This window comes from Scyliorhinus torazame, chromosome 1 (assembly GCF_047496885.1).
Source record: "Scyliorhinus torazame isolate Kashiwa2021f chromosome 1, sScyTor2.1, whole genome shotgun sequence".
NCBI classification, from domain to species: domain Eukaryota; kingdom Metazoa; phylum Chordata; class Chondrichthyes; order Carcharhiniformes; family Scyliorhinidae; genus Scyliorhinus; species Scyliorhinus torazame.
The window spans coordinates 303,962,613-303,984,445 of NC_092707.1; the positions used below are offsets into that span (position 1 = coordinate 303,962,613).

The 21,833-nt window shown below is 48.9% G+C and overlaps 1 protein-coding gene across 8 annotated transcripts in view; it reads right to left on the reverse strand.

Moving 5' to 3' along the window:
* The window catches only part of sanbr (SANT and BTB domain regulator of CSR), a 268,809-nt gene that overhangs the window by 144,737 nt on the left and 102,239 nt on the right, over window positions 1-21,833 (reverse strand). The window lies entirely within an intron of this gene.

Sequence of the window (21,833 nt, forward strand, 5' to 3'; positions counted from 1 at the left end):
GATCGATTTATCAACAAAAACTGCCCATTTGTCCTTTGTCACTATTCTAGTACCACTTTGTTCTTTTCGGCAACATTTTATTCCTTTTGGCTGTGATGGCCTTTCTTCATCCGAGACTACATCAACAAAAAATGTGCCTTCCAAATTAATGTCATCAATTGTATTAATTGACTTCCCTGCATTTTTTCCTTTGCACTGTGTGCAAATTTTGCCATAAACTGGACAATACCTCAGTAGGTGCTGGTTTCCAATTTATGCATGTAATGGCTGCTTCCGCCGAGCTTTTAAAATGGCTGCAATTGCCATGCAATCTATGGCATCAGCATCGCTCCCAATTTTCAAGCCAAAGGTTTGTGCATTGAATGTGCTGATATGTTGCGCAGCTCGTTCACTACCGTGGCAAACTAGCATTTAAGTTGAGCAGCAGTTTTTTGCCAAATGCTGTAAGGTTGAGAAGTAGTCTGACACAGATAGAAGTACTGCAGGCTATTTCCTGAAAGGATTTCTCTCTTTATTCAGCAGTCTTTTCCAAGCAATCTCAATACAAGTGTACAGCAAGTAACCCTGTGTTTGCAAACTTTATTTATGAGTGGCTATTGGCCTGCGATGGGCGTTGCTTATTTGGAGATCGAGAAGTTGTAAGGTTTTTCAAAAAAATATTTTTATTCTCCTTTTTTCACATTTTCATTAAATATTCACCCACCAACAAATAATCAACAAAACAAATACAATGGCAATCCCCTGGCCACCAATCCCTTTATCCTGCCCAGCCCCAAACAACCCCCAACATTTTAAATACAGAAGAAAGAAAAAGAATCAAGAATCCAAAATCATCCCATACATAATCACCAATATCATATACATTCCAACCCCCCCCCCCCCCCCCCCAATGTTCAATATCATCCAATTATTGAAAGTGCATGATAAACAAAGCCCATATGTTGTAGAACCCTTCCATCCTTCCCCTCAACTCGAACATCACTTTCACGAGTGTTAAAAACTCCAGGTCCCCCCCAGCATGCCGAGGCACATGGCGGAGAAGCTGACCTCCACCCCAACAGGACCCACTTTCAGGCGATCAGCGAGGCGAAGGCCAAGACATCTGCCTTCGCAATCGCCTCCAACCCCAGCTGGTCCGACACCCAAGATGTGGCTTCCAGAGGACCTGGATCAAGCCTCACGTGTGCCTCCCTCGAGATTACCCTGAACACCTCCCTCCAATATCCCTCCAATTTTTTTCAGGATCAAAACATATGAACGTGATTTGCGGGGCTCCTCCCACATCACTTGCATACATTCTCCATCCCCTCAAAGTTGACTCATCCTCGTCCTCGTGAGGTGCGCCCTATACACCACCATCAACTGCATCAGTGGCAACCTCGCACAGGAGGTTGAGGCATTCACCCATCCACCGGAGCACCTCACACCACACCCCCGCCTCCATGCCCTCTCCTAACTTTTCCTCCCACTTCGCCTTAATCCCCTCCAGTGACACCTTGTCCCCCCCAGAATCAGCCTATAAATCGGCGACACCACCCCCTTCTTCATTCCCCGTCATTAATACCTCCTCCAACAATATGGAGGCCTGTGCTATCGGGAAGCTCTTTCCAAGCGAAATCTCGGACCTGCATATATCTAAACATCTCCCCCTGCCCCAACCCATATTTCTTCCCCAGCTCCACCAGCCTCGTAAACCAGACCCCCAGAAACAGATCCTTTAACACCCAAATTCCCCACTCCTCCCATCTCCAAAAACTCCCATCCCACTTCCCTGGCTCAAACCTATGGTTCCCCCAAATCGACATCTCCCTTGACCACGCCCATAACTTAAAAGTGCTTCTTCAACTGCCTCCACAGCTTCAATGTCACCACCATCACCGACTCCTCGAATATTTTCCCGGGGCCATCGGGAGCGCCGCTGTTGCCAACGCCCTCAACTCTGACCCCCTGCACAGACTCTCCTCCATTCTAACCCATTGGGAGTCCCTCCCCTCTGATCCAGCTCCTCACTTTTTCAGCATTTGCCACCCAGTAATAATATAGTAAGTTTGGGAGACCCTACCCCCTGCCTGCCGTCCTCTCAGTAACAGCACCTTCCTAATCCTAGCCACCTTCCCCCCCAAAATAAATGAGGTAATCATCTTCTCCACTTTCTTAAAAAAAACCTTGGCCAGAAAGATCGGCAGGCACTAAAAAATAAACAAAAACCGCGGCAACACATTCATCTTAATTGCCTCCACACGACCTGTCAATGACAGAGTAAGCCCATCCTACCTTGCCAAGTCCACCTACACCCTCCCCACCAAACTAGTAAGATTAAACCTACGGAGCCCCCCCCCTACAGTCCTGTGCCACTTGCACACCCAAGTATCGAAAGCGGGTCTCCGCCCTATGGAATGGCAGCCCCCCACCCCCATTCGGGACACCACAAAATATTTATTTTTGTCCAAATTCAGCTTATATCCCAAAAAGGATCCAAACACTTGAAGCATTTCCAGTATACCTCCCACCGACACATTCGGTTCCGACAAGTACAATAGCAAATCATCTACGTCTAAGGATACCCTATGTTCCATCTCTTCCCACGCTATCGCCCTCCACACCCCCGAACCCCTCAAGGCGATGGCCAAACGCTTAATCGCAAGCGCAAACAGCAGGGGGGAGGGACATAGGACATCCCTGTCAGGACATCCCTGTCAGGTCCCTCAGTACAGAACAAAATACCCTGAACTCATACTATTCGTGCGAACACCCGTCCTCGGCTCCCTGTATAATAATCATACCCACAGCATAAATCGCGGCCCAATCCCAAACCGCTCTAAAACTGCCATCAAATACCCAACTCTACCCGGTCAAACACCTTCTCGGCATCCAGCGCCACCACCAACTCTGTCTCCCTCCCCTCCGCCGGTGCCATAACTATATTCAATAACCTCCTAATATTCGAAAAGAGATGCCTTCCTTTCACAAACCCCGTCTGATCTTACCCCATCACATCCGGGAGGTACTCATCCAACCTACCCGCCAACACCTTCGCATCCACATTAAGAGTGACATGGACCTATACGACTCACACTCTGCCGGATCCTTATCCTTATTTAGCAACAAGGAGATCGATGCTTGCCCCAAAGCCTGTGGCAACACCCTCTTCCCGACTGTCGCCTCAAACAGCCCCACCATGAGGGGCGCCAACCTATCCCTAAATGTCTTATAGTACTCCACTGGAAACCCACCCGGCGCTGATATCTTCCCCGACTGCATCCTCCCAATCGCGTCCTTTATCTCCAGCTCCCCTATCGCCTCCTCTAATGTGGCCCCATCCTCCTCCTCCAACCTCGGGTATTCCAAACCATCTAGGAATTCCTGCATCTCTCGATCCTCCCCCGGTGGCTCCGACCTATACAACCTCTCAAAACTCCTCAAACACCCCCTTGATCTGGTCCGGGTCCACCACCAACTTCCCTGTACTATCCCGCACCTGCACAATTTCCCTTGCCGCCACCTCCCTCCCTTGCCTGCCAGCATTCTCCCCATACTCATTGACTGCTCCCCTCGACCGCCTCAATTGGCATACCGCCTTCCTTGGGGACATCCGATCAAAGCTCGTCTGGAACTCCTTCCTCTTTTCCAAAAGTGCTGGATCCACACCCTCTGCATACCTCCAACATCTCGTCCCTCAACCTTTGCCGCTTCACCCTCTCCTCTTTGTCCACCTTTGCCTTAAACGATATCACCTCCCCCCTCAACACCATCTTCAAAGCGTCCCATACCACCGCCTGCGAAACCTCCTCCATACAATTAAACCTCATGTATCCCTCAATTACTTTCCCAATCTGATCACAAAACCCTTGGTCCCCCAACAACCTCACATCCAATCTCCACCCCAGCCTCTGCACTGCCCCTTCTCCAACACCATGTCCACCCAATGTGGCGCATGATCCGATATTGCAATTGCCGAATATTCCGAGTCCTTAACCCCTGCCAGCAGTGCCCTCCCCAGCACAAAAAAAAAAGCTATCCGTGAATAGACCTTATGAACCGAAGAGAAAAACGATAACTCCCACTCCCCCGTTGCAAAAACCTCCAAGGGTCCTCTCCTCCCAATTCCTTCGTAAGTGCAGTCAATGCCTTCGCTCTCACCCGACTGGGCAAGCAACCGCGGCCGCGACCTGTCCAATCTTGGTTCCTGCACCAAGTTCCAGTCTCCACCCACTATCAACTCATGTGAATCCAAGTCGGAGATGGCCCACATACATTCTTCACAAACCCTACATCATCCTAGTTCAGGCCATGCAGTCTTACCAACGGCATCAACCTCCCCTCCAATGCCCCTGTCACTATCACATACCTACCTCCCTAATCCGCTACCACTTCCTCCATTTGGAACGCACTCTTTTACTAACCAGGACCGCTACCTCCCGCGCCCTGCCATAAAAACCCGAATGAAGCACCTGACTAACCCAACCATTCCTAAGCCTGCCCTGATGCGTCACCCTCAAGTGAGTCTCCTGCAGCATCTTAACATCAGTCTTCAAACTCTTCAGGTGCGCAAGCACCCTCAAGCTCTTCACTGGGCCACCCAACCCCCTCAAGTTCCATGTAACTAGACTAATGGGGTATTTCCCCCCCCCCCCCTTCCTATCCACCATCATGATAACTGCGGGACCCCGGACCAGCCCCTATCCATTGTTAACATCGAACCCCACCCCCTCCCAGAATCGGCCCGTCCATTTCCTCTCGAAAAAGCCTCACCCAATATCTATTCCCTTCTTCCCCCCCCCCCCCCCCCACCTCTCCATTTTCACACCTCCGAGGCCCATCGAAACCTGCTCACCAGGCTCCAATATCCACAGTCCCTTCCCCCATTGATGCACTATCAATTACGATGAGACGAGAGTAGAGAGTAATCGAGGCTTTATTACGCAGAGATGTGTAGCCTCCCGCAGCTGCCGCCGAAATGGCTGCAGCTCGGAGAGCCCACACATTTATACTCCGCCCACAGGCAGGGATCTACCCCCGTACCTGTAGTACAGGGGCCTTACCGTAATACCCCTCCTATGTGGTATATACAATACAACAGTGGTGATTTCCACATTCACCCCCTGATTAAAAAAAAGAGTCCAGCGCGGGTGGTGGAACACTATTTACATTCAGGTGTTTAACATTTTAAGGAAAAGTTTACAAATTCAGACGATCGGGTGCCTTGATCCGTCGTTGCGAGCGCCACAGTTCTGGTGCCGATTTTGACGTTGGTTCGGTCGTCAGTGACTCCGGGAGTGTGTCGACCTCACCTTCATCTCGGGTGGGATCAAGGGGAGGACGGATCGTTCTGGAGCGGGGTGCGCTGGGGGGAGGGAGGGTGGGGCCGGGGCAGAGGGGGGGTTGTGGGGACCCAGCTGGTGCCAGGTCCCTGCGGGAGATTGTGTCTTGGCGGCCGTCGGGGTACGCTACGTAGGCGTACTGCGGGTTCGCGTGAAGTAGCTGTACCCTCTCAACCAACGGGTCCGCCTTGTGTAGCCGCACGTGCTTGCGGAGGACGGGTCCTGGAGCTGCCAGCCACGTTGGGAGCGAAGCCCCGGAGGTGGACTTCCTGGGGAAGGGGAAAGCAAAGAGATGTTCATGGGGAGTTTCGTTAGTCGCAGTGCAAAGGAGCGATCGAATGGAGTGAAGGACATCGAGGAGGACCTCCTGCCAGCGGGAATCTGGGAGATTTCTGGGCCGTAGGGCCAGCTGGACGGCCTTCCAGACCGTCCCATTCTCCCGCTCCACCTGCCCATTTCCCCGGGGGTTGCAGCTGGTCGTCCTGCTCGAGGCAATGGCCCTGTTGAGCAGGTACTGGCGCAGCTCATCACTCATAAATGAGGATCCCCGGTCGCTGTGGACGTAGGCGGGGAAACCGAACAGAGTGAAGATGGTGTTGAGGGCTTTGATGACGGTGGCAGACGTCATATCGGAGCATGGGACGGCGAAGGGGAATCTGGAATATTCGTCGACCACATTAAGAAAGTACGTGTTTCGGTCGGTGGAGGTGAGGGGCCCTTTGAAGTCCACGCTGAGGCGTTCAAAGGGGCGGGAGGCCTTCACCAGGTGCGCTCGGTCTGGCCGGTAGAAGTGCGTCTTGCACACCGCACAGACCTGGCAGTCTCTGGTGATAGCCCTGACTTCCTCGATGGAGTAGGGCAGATTGCGGGCCTTTATGAAGTGATAAAAGCGGGTGACCCCTGGGTGACAGAGATCGTCGTGCAGGGTCCGGAGTCGGTCCACTTGTGCGCTGGCACAAGTACCTCGGGACTGGGCATCGCGGGGCTCGTTGAGCTGACCGGTGCGAGACAAAATCTCGTAATGTAGGTGGAGAGCTCGATCCTCCACCTCAAGATCTTATCATTTTTGATCTTACCCCACTGTGTGTTGTTGAACATGAAGGCAACCGACCGTTGGTCAGTGAGGAGAGTGAATCTCCTGCCGGCCAGGTAATGCCTCCAATGCCGCACAGCTTCAACGATAGCTTGGGCCTCCTTTTCGACGGAGGAGTGCCGAATTTCGGAGGCATGGAGGGTGCGGGAAAAGAATGCCACGGGCCTGCCTGCCTGGTTGAGGGTGGCGGCTAGAGTGACATCTGATGCATCGCTCTCGACTTGGAAGGGAAGCGCCTCGTCGACCGCATGCATCGCGGCCTCGGCGATGTTGGCCTTGATACAGTTGAAGGCCTGATGAGCCTCGGCCGTCAGGGGGAAAATGGTGGAGTGAATGAGTGGGCGGTCCTTGTCCGCATAGTTAGGGACCCACTGGGGGCAGTATGAGGAGAAGCCCATGCATCGTTTGAGGGCCTTGGGGCAGTGGGGAAGGGGGAGTTCCATGAGGGGGCGCATGCGATCGGGGTCGGGCCCTAGCACTCCGTTCTGGACCACATAGCCGAGGACAGCTAATCGATTCGTGCTGAACACGCACTTCTCCTTGTTGTTTCGGCAGCAGCTGCGGGAGGCTACACATCTCTGCGTAATAAATTGATGCACTGTCAATTACGACGAGACAAGAGTAGAGTGGAATCGAGGCTTTAATACGCAGAGATGTGTAGCCTCCCTCAGCTGCTGTCGAAATGGCTGCAGCTCGGAGAGCCCACACATTTATACTCCGCCTACTGGGCGGAACCAGCAGGCAGGGATCTACTCCCGTACCTGTAGTACAGGGGCCTTACCATAATACCCCTCGTATGTGGTATATTCAGTACAACAGTGGTGACTACCACACCCACCACACCTCCTTTTACTAGCTGACTAAAGCTTGCTAGCGTGGGGACCCTTGCCCAAGTCCCCCCCTCCCCTCCCGCCCAGTAGTAGGAAAACAACCAGATACAATGTACCTCTAATTGTCCCCACATATCCCATGCAAACATACACATCTCAGAAACAAAATGTCGCTCCAAAAAACAAAAATAAAAACTTAACCTCTATAACAGCATGTAAAAACATAATAAATCGAAACTGCATATATATATATATATATATATAACACCTCTTCAGTCCCATTCCTCACTTCTGCCCGAAGCCTTCAGCCTTCACAAATGCTCCGCTGCCTCAAAATAGAAGTCTCTGGAGTTGCAGGTCACCCTCAACTTCGCTGGATACGCCACACCAAACCGTACCCCACTGTTGTACAATCCAGTCTTCACTCGGCCGAAAGCCGTTCGCCTCCTTCCCAGTTCCACCGTCAAGTCATGGTGAATGTGAACACCAGCACCAGTCCACTGCACTTGCTTCTGATTCGCCCAGTGGTACCTGTGAAAACAGATGATCACTGTTCTTGGTGGCTCATTCAACTTCGGTTGAGGCCTCAGCGACAGATGAGCCCGGCCCAGTTCATAAAAAGAGGGTTCCTCATCAGTTCCGCCAACATCTTGGCAAAGTACTCAGTTCGCCTCGGGCCATCCACTCCCTCGGTCAGGCCCACAATCCACAAATTTTGCCGCCTCCAACGGTTTTCCAAGTCCTCCAACTTTGCTCGCAGCCCCTTTTTGGCCTTGACCACCCTCCACAGCTCATCCCCCCCATCGAGGTGAGCTGATCACAGTGCTGCGACATGGCCTCCTTCATCTTCTCGCCCTGCTCCCACACCTCGGCCGATGTTTTCGCCACAGCCACCCTCACCGGAGCAATTGCCTCCTCCACCAACGCCTTCAATGCCACCGCCATCTCCTTTCTCAACACCTCCAGATGCTTCGCAAATTGCTTCTCCAATTCCAAGGACATCACCTCAGTCATCTCTGCCATAAGCAGTGCGGCCCCACCCAGTAACCTGGCCTCCGCCATCTTGCTAGCTCCTGGGCTGGCTTTTTCACTCGACAGTGAACCCTCACCCCCTCCCTTCTTCATGGTTGTTTTCCTCTTACTCTTCGACAGTCTTTGCCTTCTTTATACCTTCCTACACTCAACCATTAACAAACTGCCCCTGGGATCGGACATTAAAACTCTTCAAAACAAGCCTTGAGCAGGAGCCACCTGACATGCAACTTCTCCTCTACATGTCGCTACCGGAAGTCGAGAAGGTGAAAGTGAGTTGTAAAAAGAGTTTCCTTTCATTTTAAGAATTGTTTAACTGTTAATTGGAAAGCTATTTTCTGTGTTAAGAATAACGTTTGCTTTAATATAAAAGATACTTATTGGTCAGTGCAATCACTCCTGGAGTGAAGTATCCTTTCCTCACAGTTTTTCTATGTTGGGAACTGGTCCGGAAACTTAATGTAGCACAAAGGAAGATGGTTGCAGTTGTTGGAGGTCCATCATTTGAGTTCTAGGACATTGTTGCAGGAGATTTTCAGGGTTGTGGTATAAGGCTCAACCATCTTCAGTTGCTTCTTCAATGACCTTCCAAAAATCATAAGGTTAGAAATGGGGATGTTCTCTGATGATTGCACAATATTTTGCACCATTCTCGACTGAGGCAATCCACTTCCATATGTTGCAAGATCTAGACTATATCCAGCTTGGGCTGATTCATGGCATGTAATATTCATGCCACACAAGTGCCACGCAATGACCATCTCCAATGAGAAAATGTAACCATCTCCCCATGATATTCAATGGCAGTAACATCACCGCTTCTCTCTCTATCAACATCCTGGGGATTACCATTGACCAGAACTTAACTGGACCAGTCATGTAAATACTGTGACTATGAATGCAGATTAAAGGCTGGGAATTATGTGGTGAGTAACTCATCTGCTGATTCTCAAAGCCTATCCACCATCCACAAGGTCCAATGACCAGAACTTAACTGGACCAGCCATGTAAATGCTGTGACTATGAATGCAGGTTAAAGACTGGGAATTCTGTGGTGAATAACTCAACTCTTGATTCAAAGCCTATCCAACATCCACAAGGAAGTCAGGAGAGTGATGGAATACTCTCCAATTGCCTGGATGAGTGCAGCTCCAACACCATTCATGAAGCTCAACACCATCCGGGCCAAAGCAGTCCACTAGTCTGGCACCTCAAATACCTACCACCTTAAACTTTCACTTCCTCCACCACCGACACACAGCAGTAGTGTGCACCAGCTACAAGATGCGCCATAGAAACGTTTCAAACCTCCTTCAACAGCATCTTCAAAATCTATAACCTTTCCCACGCAAAGTGCTAGGGCAGAAAATGCAAAGGTAGCTTTATCCAACAGTTATGAGGGGCTTGCTAACTGTGTGGATGAGGAGGAGGAGTGTAAGGTGGATGATCAGACTGACTGTATAGTGAATGATACCATTCAAGTGGTTACAGCAAAGGGGAGCGTGGTAGCGATAGGAAACAATATACAGTATCTACCAACATTGGTAGATACTGTTCTTTGCAGCCTCAAGAAAGAACGGGCAGCACGGTAGCATTGTGGATAGCACAATTGCTTCAGAGCTCCAGGGTCCCAGGTTCGATTCTGGCTTGGGTCACTGTCTGTGCGGAGTCTGCACATCCTCCCCGTGTGTGCGTGGGTTTCTTCCGGGCGCTCCGGTTTCCTCCCACAGTCCAAAGATGTGCAGGTTAGGTGGATTGGCCATGATAAATTGCCCTTCGTGTCCAAAATTGCCCATAGTGTTGGTGGGGTTACTGGGTTATGGGGATAGGGTGGAGGTGTTGACCTTGGGTAGGATGCTCTTTCCAAGAGCCGGTGCAGACTCGATGGGCCGAATGGCCTCCTTCTGCACTGTAAATTCTATGATAAAAACTCCAAAGGCTGTGCTGCCTACCCAGTGCCAGGGTTAAAAACGTCTCCTTGCAGCTGGTAAGGGACCTGAAGTGGTCCATGTGGAAAATAATGACACAGGTAGAATGTGAAATAATTTCTGCTAAGAGAATTTGATGAGCTACGGTCCAAATAAAGTTGCAGAAGAAAGCATCACTGGATTATTACATGAGCCACATGCTGCTTGGCATAGGGTTAAACAGATTACAGAATTTAACTGTGGCTCAAAGAATGGTATGGGAAGAAGGGATTGTGTTTCATGGGATGAGCTATTCCGTTGGGATAGGCTCCACTTGAATTGAACTGGGACACGTGTCCTGGCCAATTGTATAACTAGAGCTTTGGATAGGGCTTTAAATTAAAAGAATGATGGGGAATGGTGGGGCAGAAGGAGGGAGGGCTGGGATGAAAGACTTTGAAATTCAAAGATAAAGGTTAAGGCTTCGGAACAGTATAGAGCTCTGGGTAAAGACCAGGAAAGTGGGACAGGACAGAGTTTAACAAAAAATGTACATCAGCGAATAGTGTCATGGTGGAGAATAGAGGGAAAAAAAGGAAATTAAAAGTTCTTTACCCAAATGCATAAAGCATCTGCACTAAGGTAGATGAATTTGTGGCATAAATAAATGATTTAGGTCTAATCACCATTATGGACACATGGTTAGAAGGTGATCAAGGTTGGGAAATAAATATTCTAGGGTTAACACTATTTCGGAAAGACAGACAGAATGGCCAAAGATGGTGGCCAACTTCCGGTATCGGGAATGTGCTGAGGAGATGCACGAAAAGTGGCTCTCACCCTGGAAATGCGAATTTAGGCACTTTCAACCCAAATTAGCCTGCTAAATCCAGGAAACAAACCCTCAAATCCTCCAACAAACCATCAAGACATGCCTAGCAACCACAACCTTATGGGCTGAAGAGACAGCAAAGGCAGTAAGAGCTGTGAGAGGAGAACTGAGGCGATGGCCAGCACATGGGGCGACGTGGCCCCGGTCACACCTGAGCAGAAAGGACCGCCGGAGCGTACTCAGGGCTTCCCCCTGACGAACGAATGGAGGGAGTTCCTAACGCAGGAACTCCAAGCTCAAGGCCAGTAAAGTGAAAATGATGGCAACGGTGAGAGTGGCGGTAGCGGAAGCACTGGGCACCCCGCAAGTGGCACTGGAGAAGATGAAAAGGCGACTGGAGACGCAGGAAGCGATGATCAAGGAGCTGGAGAAGGCCGTGACCGACCAGAGCAATGGGATCGCCTCACAAGAGACAGAAGTGGCAAGATTGGTGGCAACACAAGGGATACTAATGAGGAAGGTCGAGGACCAAGAAAATTGGGCCCGGCGCCAGAACCTCCGCATTGTGGACTCACATGAGAGAATCAAGGGCAGGAACCCTACGGACTATGTGGCCCAGATGCTAGGCAATCTGGTTGGAAGAGAAAGCTTCCCCAAACCATCAGAAGTGGACAGAGCCCACAGGTCATTCCAGCTAAAGCCCAAAGCCGGGGAACTAGCCACAGACCATCATTACAAAGCTGCACAGGTACAAGACTGGGAAAGGATCTTAAACTGTGAGAGACATACAAGGTCCTGCAATTGGGAGGGTCACTCAATCCAGGTGAACTAGGACATTGGGGCATACACCTGGACAAGTGCCGGGCAGAATTTGACAAAGCCAAGGCAGCCCTTCATAAAAATAATGCTGTACTCAAGTCAAGGTCTGGGTGACATTCCATGGCTGGGAATACTATTTCACTGCACCAGCGGACGCGGAGCAGTTTGTCCACAAGCCTGGGCTGCGGAGGCATCGTAACCAGTCATGAACCAGATACTGCAACGAACTATGAAGCTTTTCGAGACAATCTGCGTGGGACTGAACCACCTTATTTTAAATTCTGATACTGAGTCTCAGATAGGACGGGGCGAGAAGAGCAGGTCGCAGGGGCGGTGAGATGGAGGAAAGGGGAACAGACATTCATCGGTCAGGGGGAGATATAGATCGACCCCAGGGAGAGGGCCACCACACTAGCAGGTGAACCAGTGCTAGGAAGTACGAGCAAGAGGGGGCTGCGGCACATCTTCCGCCAGGGACAGGGTGCCTGGCGACAGGAGAGAACACCATAGATGAGGGTTAAACAGGGGGAGTGGGGGGGGGGGAGAGAAAGGCTAAGGGGGAGTGGACAGTCACAGGGATGCGGGTGGGGGACAGATCCAGGGGAAATGCCAAGGGGGGAGGGGCAGTAGACTGGTTGTGACAGATCACACATGGCAGCAAGGAACACAAAGCAAACAGCCACTTTGGAGGGCTCCCAAACAAAGGAAAATCCTGGAGTGCAGGGGCAAACCCACATTCCATACATTTAGATGGCGGCCATCTTGGGTGGTCTTTGGATAAAGAGAAACCCCGGAGTGCAGGGGCCTGCCCTCATGGCGAGTTCGGTGAACACAACCATTTTCGATCGCCCCCTAAGGGAAACCACGCAGGGGCGCGTCCACAAGTTAAGTATGGTTGATCCTGCTGGGAGGGGACAGAGATCCCCATCAGAATAGTCACCTGGAACGCCAGGGGACTTAACGGCCTACTGAAAAGATCCAGAGTCGTCGCCCACCTGAAAAGTATGAAAGCAGACATAGTCATCCTTCAGAAGACCCACATGAGGATGAAAGACCGACTGAGGGGAAGAAAGAACTGGGTGGGGCAGACTTACCAATCATGCTACGGGACTACTCCGCAATCATAATCTCCGATCATGCTCCACACTACACACGGATGTGAGGTTGGAGGTGGGTCGGGCTCAATGCCCCCATGGGTGCGTTACCAACAACCAGAACGGGGAGGTCTCACCCTCCACATTCTAGGAGGCGCTGAAGGCAATAATAATGGGGGAAATTATTGCTTACAAAGCACACAATGATAAGGAAGAAGTCTTACAACACCAGATTAAAGTCCAACAGATTTGATTCAAATCACTGGCTTTCGGAGCACAGCTCCTTCATCAGATGATTGAAATGGTGGGTTCCAGAAACATATCTTTAGACAAAGTCAATGATGCAAGACGATATTTTGAATGAGAATCTTTACAGGTCCAGACGGAGCAACTGGAGAGAGGGATAATCACAGGTTAAAGAGGTGTGAATTGTCTCAAGCCAGGACAATTGGTAGGATTTTGCAAGCCCAGGCCAGATGGTGGGGGGGTGAATGCAATGAGACATGAATCCAAGATCCCGGTTGAGGCCGTACGCAAGTGTGTGGAACTTGGTGATAAGATTATGCTCGGCGATTCTGCGTTGTTGCGCGTCCTGAAAGCCACCTTGGAGAACGCTTACCCGAATGCCCTTGACTGCTGAAGTGTTCACCGACTGGAAGGGAACATTCCTGCCTGGCGATTGTTGCGCAATGTCCATTCATCCGTTGTCGCAACATTTGCATGGTCTCGCCAATGTAACACGCTTCGGGGCATCCTTTCCTGCAGCGTATGAGGTAGACAACGCTGGCTGAGTTGCACGAGTGAGAACACCACCCACCAGACCACTTTATGCCTGAACAGGCGCGGAATGTGGCAACTAGGGGCTTTTCACAGTAACTTCATTGCAATATAAATGTAAGCCTACTTGTGACAATAAAGATTATTATTATTAACTAATGGAGTGCATCATCTCCATGCAGGTGGGGAAGGCGCCTGGGCCAGATGGGATTCCTGGCGGACGTCTACGAAAGATTCACGACAGCACTGGCCCGCACTTCTGAAGATGTTTGCAGACTTGCTGGTAAGGGGCTCCCTGCCGCCAACACTAGCGCAAGTCTCAATATCGCTGATACCCAAAAAGGAAAAAGACCCAACTGGGTGTGGGTCCTACAGGTCCATCTTGCTACTCAATGTAGATGTAAAAATCCTGGTTAAAAACCCTGGCTAAACGGCTGGAGAGTTGCATGCCGAAGGTAGTTGCGGAGGACCATACGGGCTTTGTCAAGGGCAGGCAGCTAATATCGAACATCAGGCGCCTTCTGGTTTTAGCAAGGTGGGCTAAACAGCTGGCTTGTAATGTAGAACAATGCCACCAGCGCGGGCTCAATTCCCGTAACGGCCTCCCCGAACAGGCGCCGGAATGTGGCGACTTGGGGTTTTTCACAGTAACTTCATTGAAGCCTACTTGTGACAATAGGCGATTATTATATTATAATGACCCCCTCCGGGGAGAGAACACCAGAAGCAATCATCGCCCTGGATACAGAAAAGGCCTTTGACGGAGTCAAATGGAGTACCTCATCAAGGCACTGGGATGGTTTGGGTTCGGACCACGGTTCACCTCTTGGGTAAAACTACTGTACAGCGCTCCCATGGCGAGCATACAGACAAGCAACACCAGCTCTAAATCCAGCTAGCTGTACAGGGACAAGAGGCAGGGATGCCCGCTGTCGCCACTGCTGTTTGCTCTCACAATTGAGGCACTGGCAATTTCCCTCAGAATGGCGAAGGCGTGGAGAGGAATCCAGATGAGAGACAGAGAGCATAAGGTCCCACTCTACGCGGATAATCTGCTCCTCTACATCTCAAATCCCCGGGCCAACCTGGAATGGATAATGAAGCTCCTAAAGGATTTCGGAGCATTCTCAGGCTACAAACACAACCTGAGCAAAAGTGAAATCTTCCCTGTGAATCTGCAGAGGAAAGGGACAGAGCTAGGGGACTACTGATCAAACAAGCCCAAACCAGATTCCGCTACTTGGGGATCCAAATAGCCCACAACTGGAGACAGATTCACAAATGGAACCTGACAAGTCTGGTGGAGGAGACAAAAGGGATCTACAGAGGTGGGACACACTCCCATTCTCGCTGGAAGGGAGAGAGCAGACGATCAAAATGAATGTACTGCCCAGATTCCTCTTCCTGTTCTGATCCCTCTGTAAGGAATCGATTACACACCCTCATATACCAGGATATTCGTTAGTTCAGGAACCATTGGACATTTGGGGCAGCACGGTAGCATTGTGGATAGCACAATTGCTTCACAGCTCCAGGGTCCCAGGTTCGATTCCGGCTTGGGTCACTGTCTGTGCGGAGTCTGCACATCCTTCCCTTGTGTACGTGGGTTTCCTCCGGGTGCTCCGGTTTCCTCCCACAGTCCAAAGATGTGCAGGTTAGGTGGATTGGCCATGATAAATTGCCCTTAGTATCCAAAATTGCCCTTAGTGTTGGGTGGGGTTACTGGGTTATGGGGATAGGGTGGAGGTGTTGACCTTGGGTGGGGTGCTCTTTCCAGGAGCCGGTGCAGACTCAATGGGCCAAGTGGCCTCCTTCTGCACTGTAAATTCTTCGATAATCTATGGCTGACCCAGGGATGGGGAACTGTGGGAACCTGTACGGGGTAACTGTTGGAGGAGATACTCCCACCTGGACGAGACAAGGGAAAAATGGGAGGAAGAACTCGGCATAGAAGTAGGGGCAGGACTCTGGATCGAAGCACTGCCCAAGGCGAATCCTACCTCCTAACGCTGCTAAAGATGGTGATCAGAGTGCACCTAACCAGAACCCGAATGAGCATGTTCTTTCCTGGACAAATGTGAACGGTGCCAGGGAAGTCCAGCCAATCACACTCATGTTCTGGGCCTGACCCAGATTTGTAGGGTTCTGGATGACTTTCTTTGAGAGAATGTCCAAGGTTGGAGGGGTGAGGATGGAGCCATGCCCCAAAGTGTTGGTCTTTCGGGTTTCAGAGAAACCAGAACTCTTTATGGGGAAGAGTCCGACGCTCAGCATTTGCCTCCATGATCACCTGCCGGAGAATCCTGCTCAGCTGGCGATCGGCAGCATCACCCAAAGCTGCAGACTAGCTGTCCAACCTGGCAGAATTTCTCAGGCTGGAGAAAATAAAATTTGCCATCCAGGGGTTGGAAGAGGGCTTCCACAAGACATGGAAGCCGTTCACCAACTTTTTCCAGGATCTATTCGTAACCAGCAACCAGTAGAGTAGGGTAGGTGTGGAGGAAGCCACAAACAAGCCACGGGACAAAGGGAAGGTGGTGGGGGAGTGAAAGCAACCGAAGTAGGCGAGAGAGAGAGAGACAAGGGACAAAGCTGAAGGGGATGGCCCAAGGGCAAGCTGAAAACCAAAGTAAACGGTAAAGATGCTCCTGTAAATAAGCGCTTGAGCCTCATTGGGGAGTATAACAGAGGCAGACCGGCAAAAGGGGGAAACACGACTGCAGCAGGAGGGGAAACAAGGGCCTGTAAATATATGTGACGATTTCTGATCGTCTTTGCTTTCTTTGTTCTCGTTTCATATCTTCAATTTGATCCCTTTTTTTGGTTTTGTTGTTTTTCTTGTTTTCTGCTTTGCATGGATATGCAACATGTAATTTAACCTATGAGCTGAAGTATGAAACATAAAATATTGAAAAAACTAAAAACAATTTAAAAAAATAAAGGATGACATAATAACATGCATAAGAAGGGTCTGGCCTCTTAAGATCATGAAGTAGCATCAGTATGGATGGAAATTAGGAATAGCAAGAGTCAGAAAACACTGGTAGGAGTAGTTAATACAACCCCCAGCAATAGTTATGCTGTTGGCAGAGCATTAAACAATAAATTCTCAGAACTTGTAACAAATTGTGAATCTTTGGAATTCCCTACTGCAGATGGTTGCGGATGCTCCATCATTTAAGATTGGAATAGGCAGATTTTTGGTCTCTCAGGAATTGAGTTTAATGGGGAAGCAAGTGGAAAAATGGAGTTGAAGCCCAAGATCAGCCATGATCTTATTGTCCGACAGAGCAGGCTCAATGGTTTGTGTGGTCTACTCCTGCTCACATTTCTTTTTATGTAGGTGCATGGAAACACCACCAGGAAGTTCCCTTCCAAGCCACACAACATCTTGACTCGGAATTATATAATTATCACTGTTGGTGGGTCATAATCCTGAAACTCCCTTCTTTTTCCCCCCTAAAATTTAGAGTATCCAATTATTTTTTTCCAATTAAGGGGCAATTTAGCATGGACAATCCACCTACCCTGTACATCTTTGGGTTGTGGGGGTGAAACCCACGCAAACACGGGGAGAATGCGCAAACTCCACATGGACAGTGACCCAGAGCCAGGATCGAACCTGGGACCTCGACGCCGTGAGGCAGCAGTGATAACCACTACGTCACCATGCTGCCCACTGAAACTCCCTTCTTAACATAGGACATAGGAACATAGGAATTAGGAGCAGAAGGAGGCAATTCAGACCGTCGAGCCACCTCCGCCTTTCAATCAGATCATGGCTGATCTCTTCCTGGTCTCAAAGCCACCTCCCTACCTGGTCCCCATATCCCTTTAACCCGTTTATCCTAAGAAATATATCGATCTCCCTCTTGAAACCATTTAATGATTCCGACTCCACTGGACTTTGGGGCAGCGAGTTCCACAAATTCACCACCCTCTGAGAAGTAGTGCCTCCTCATCTCAGTTTTAAATCTACTGCCTCTCAGCCTATATTTGTCACCTCTTGTTCTAGATTGCCACACAAGGAGGAACATTTGGTCTACCTTTACTTTATCAATCCCTTTTAGTATTTTATATACCTCGATCAAATCTCCTCTCAACCTTCGAAACTCCAGCGAGATAATCTCTCATACGTGAACGCCCTCAATCTAGTGAACCTCATTTGAACTGCTTCCAATGCCACCATATCTTTCCTCAAATAAGGAGATCAAAACTGTACACAATACTCCAGATGTGGTCTGACCAACACCCTATACAATTCCAACAATACTTCTCCACTTTTATTCTCCAATCCTTTTGCAATAAATGCCTTTCTTATTATATTTTGTACCTGCATACAGACTTTCTGCAATTCATGAACAAAGCCACCCAGATCCCTCTGCCCAGAAACATTTTGAATCTGTTTTCCATTTCGATAATAATTTGCCTACTTTTTTTTCCAGCCAAAATGGATAACCTCTCACTCATCCACATTAAACTCCATCTGTCAAATCTTGGCCCAATCTCCTAGCCTATCTATATCCATCTGCAAATTCTGCATCTCCTCTTCACTGTCTGCTTTCCCACCTATTTTTGTATCATTCACAAATGTTGCTATGTTACACTCTGTCCCTGTTTGCAGATCAATATATAGATTGTAAACAGTTGAGGTCAGAGGACTGAACCCAGCGACAACCCGCGCGTTACAGTTCGCCAGCCAGAGAAGGACCCATTTAAGCCGACTCTCTGCTTTCTGTCGGTCAGCCAATCCTCTTTCCAATCTAGTATTCTACCCCCAGCCCTCTGTGATTTCACCTTCAGGATTAATCTTTTACGTGCCACCTTGCCAAACGCCTTCTGGAAGTCCAGATATACGACATCCACAGGTTCCCCATTATCCACCTTACTGGTTGCATCCTCAAAGAACTCAAGCAAGTTTGTCAAGCATGCCTTACCCATCATAAAACCATGCTGGCAATGGTGGATTGAGCTTTGTCTTTCCAAATATTCTGTCAACTCCTCCATAATGATTGATCCCAGCAATTTCCTCACCACAAGAGGTCAAGCTAACCAGTCTATAGTTTCCAACGTTTTGCCTCTCTCCCTTTTTGAGTAGGGGAATTACATTAGCATGTTTTCAATCCACTGGGACCCTTCCAGACTCCAGGGAATTTTGAAATATCATAACCAATGCATCCACCATCTCTGCTGCCACCTCCTTTAATACCCTAGGGTGCAGGGCATCAGATTCCAGAGACTTATCTGCCTTTAATCCCATTAGTTTATTCAATACCTTCTCCCTAGTGATGGTTATTGCACTACGTTCCTCTGCATTAACTGCAGTTCTTTGAAAATTATTATCCTCTACCGTGAAGACAGAGTCAAAATATTGGTTCAATGTCCCCGCCATCTCGGTGTTCCCCATTATTACCTCACCAGTATCATCCTCTAAAGCTTCAGTATTTATATTTTCAGCTATTTTTCTTTCATAGTTCATCTTAGCTTTTTTTGATTCTATTTTTAGTAACTTTTTGCTGACCCTTAAAGTTCTCCTAATCCTCCAGCTTACCACTAGCTTTTGCTGTATGGTATGCCCTAGTTTTTGCCTTTATGTCCTCTTTGACTTCCTTCTTTAGCCATGGAATGTTTTTCTCCCTTTTACAATTCCTCTTCCTCTCAGGAATATACTTTAATTGAGAAGTGTTTAATATTTTGCTGAACATCTGCCATTATTCCTCAACTGTCCTACCCTCAATTATTTGTGGACAGTCTACTTGGGCCAACTCTTACCTCTGTCCAACGCTAAAACTCTAGAATGGCACTCTGTACTCTCTCGCTCAATCTGAATATGAAATCCTAGCATGCTGTGATCACTTCTTCCAAGAGGATCCTGAACGATACGACTATTTATTAACCCTCATCGTTACACAATACTAAATCTAAAATAGCCTGCTCCCTGGTTGGCTCCATAACATATTGTTCTAAGAAACAATCCCTCATACACTCAATGAAATCTCCCTCGAGGCTACTCTTGCTAATTTGATTAATCCGGGCGGCGCGATAGCACAGTGGTTAACACTGCTGCTGCACAATGTCAGGGGCCCAGGTTCAATTCCCAGCTTGGGTCACTGTCTGTGCGGAGTCTACAGGTTCTCCCCGTGCCTGCAGGGGTTTCCTCAGGGCGCTCCGCTTTCCTCCACAAAGACGTGCTTGAGAGGTGAATTGGACATTCTGAATTCTCCCTCAGTGTACCCGAACAGGCACCAGAGTGTGGCGAATAGGGTATTTTCACAGTAACTTCATTGCAGTGTTCATGTAAGCCTACTTGTGACACTAATAAAGACTATTATTATTAATCCAGTCAGTATGCATGTTATAATCACCCATGATTACCACTGTTCCCTTCTCACATGCCCTCATTATTTCTTGGTTTATACCATGCCCCCACTTTTGAAGTATTGCTCAGAGGCCTGTAAATTACTCCTACTAAGGAGTTTTCACCTTGTTTTTTATTTCCACCCATGTTGATTCAGCATCTTGGCCCTTAGTGCCAATGTTATTTCTTAATACAGCCTTGATGTCACCTTTAACCAATAAAGCAACTCCACCTCCTGTTCCATCCTTTCGGAATACTGGCTATCCTTGGACATTTAGCTCCCAGTCCCGGTCCTCCTGCAACCATGTTTCAGTGATCCCCATCGAATAATACCGCTATTTGTGCCATCAGATCATTGACCTTATTCATAATACTGTGTGCATTTAGGTACAAGGTTTTTAAATATGCCCTACTGATTTGTCTTTCCCTTGCAGGATTTTCTTGTGCACTATGCTTTTCACACATTCTGATCTCCTTCATTAATCTCTGAATACACTCAGCCTCATCCCTAACTTTCACTCCGCAGGTCATCTTACATTTTAATTTTTCACGTTTTCTTACCCCTTCGTAGTCGTTAGACTGGTCCTGCCTATTCATTCCATTAACTTCTACCTTCTCCTCACATGCTGAATTGCTGCTCTGGTTCCATTAACCATTATACTTCTTGTAACTTTACCCTTCCCTTTCCCCCATTTACTAGTTTAAAGTCCTTGTGACCACTCTATTTATCCTTTCCACTAGAGCACTGGTCCCAGATTGGTTCAGGTGGGGAGACCTTCCCAACGGTACAGATCCTTCCTGTTCCAATACTCATGGCCAATGCCCCATGAAATAGAACCCCTCTTTCCCACACCACTTCTTTAGCCACATGTTAACTTCCCTAATTTTTTCATTCCTATGCCAAATTGCACGTGACTCGGGTAGCAATCCAGAGATTATAACCCTCGAGGACCTGTTCTTTAATTTTTTTTCCTAGTTCCTGATAATCCCCAAACAGGTCCTCTTTCCTAGTCTTGCCTATGTGGTTCGTCCCAACGTGGACCCCCTCCCAATCCAATATCCTTTCAAGCCGGTTAGATATGCCCCTCACCCTGGCACCGGGCAGGCAACATACCTTGCGGGACTCTTGGTCCTGCTTACAAAGGATGCATTGTGGGTGTACCTGCAGCACATGGACTGCAGCGGTTTAGGACGTTGACTCACCACCACCTTCTCTAGGGCAATTAGGGGTGGACAACAAATACTGCCCTAACAACAACATCCACATTCCATGAAAGAATAAACTAAAACAAAATTAACACACTAAAACATACAAAAGCATTTTAAAGAGACATTATAAAACAAAATATGACCCTAAGACACACAAGATGTTTAAACAGCCGCGTTGCGCCCGGCGCAGATTGGGACGCGCCACGTGAATAATGGGGGAGTCCAAAATCGAGGTTTACGCCGGGCGCGACCCATTTTGCAATTCACCTGGCTCACTCCCGAAGGAGTATTCCGGATCTTGCCCAAAAATGGCGAGATATCATTAATCCTAATTTGCATTAATTTCAATCTCATAAATGAGATTGGAGTCAAATGTAGCGGCTCCCGGGAACTACTTGATTCCACAGCAGGAAGTCACACAGGCGTTGTTTAGTACTCCTTTTCAAAAAGGTGTGTGCATGCGCACCAGAGTGCAAGTATATGTCGGTGAGAGTTGTGCAAGTGTGATAATGTGCTTGCATGCGTGTGTGTGCGTGCGCGCAAGTGAGTGTGCTTGCCTGA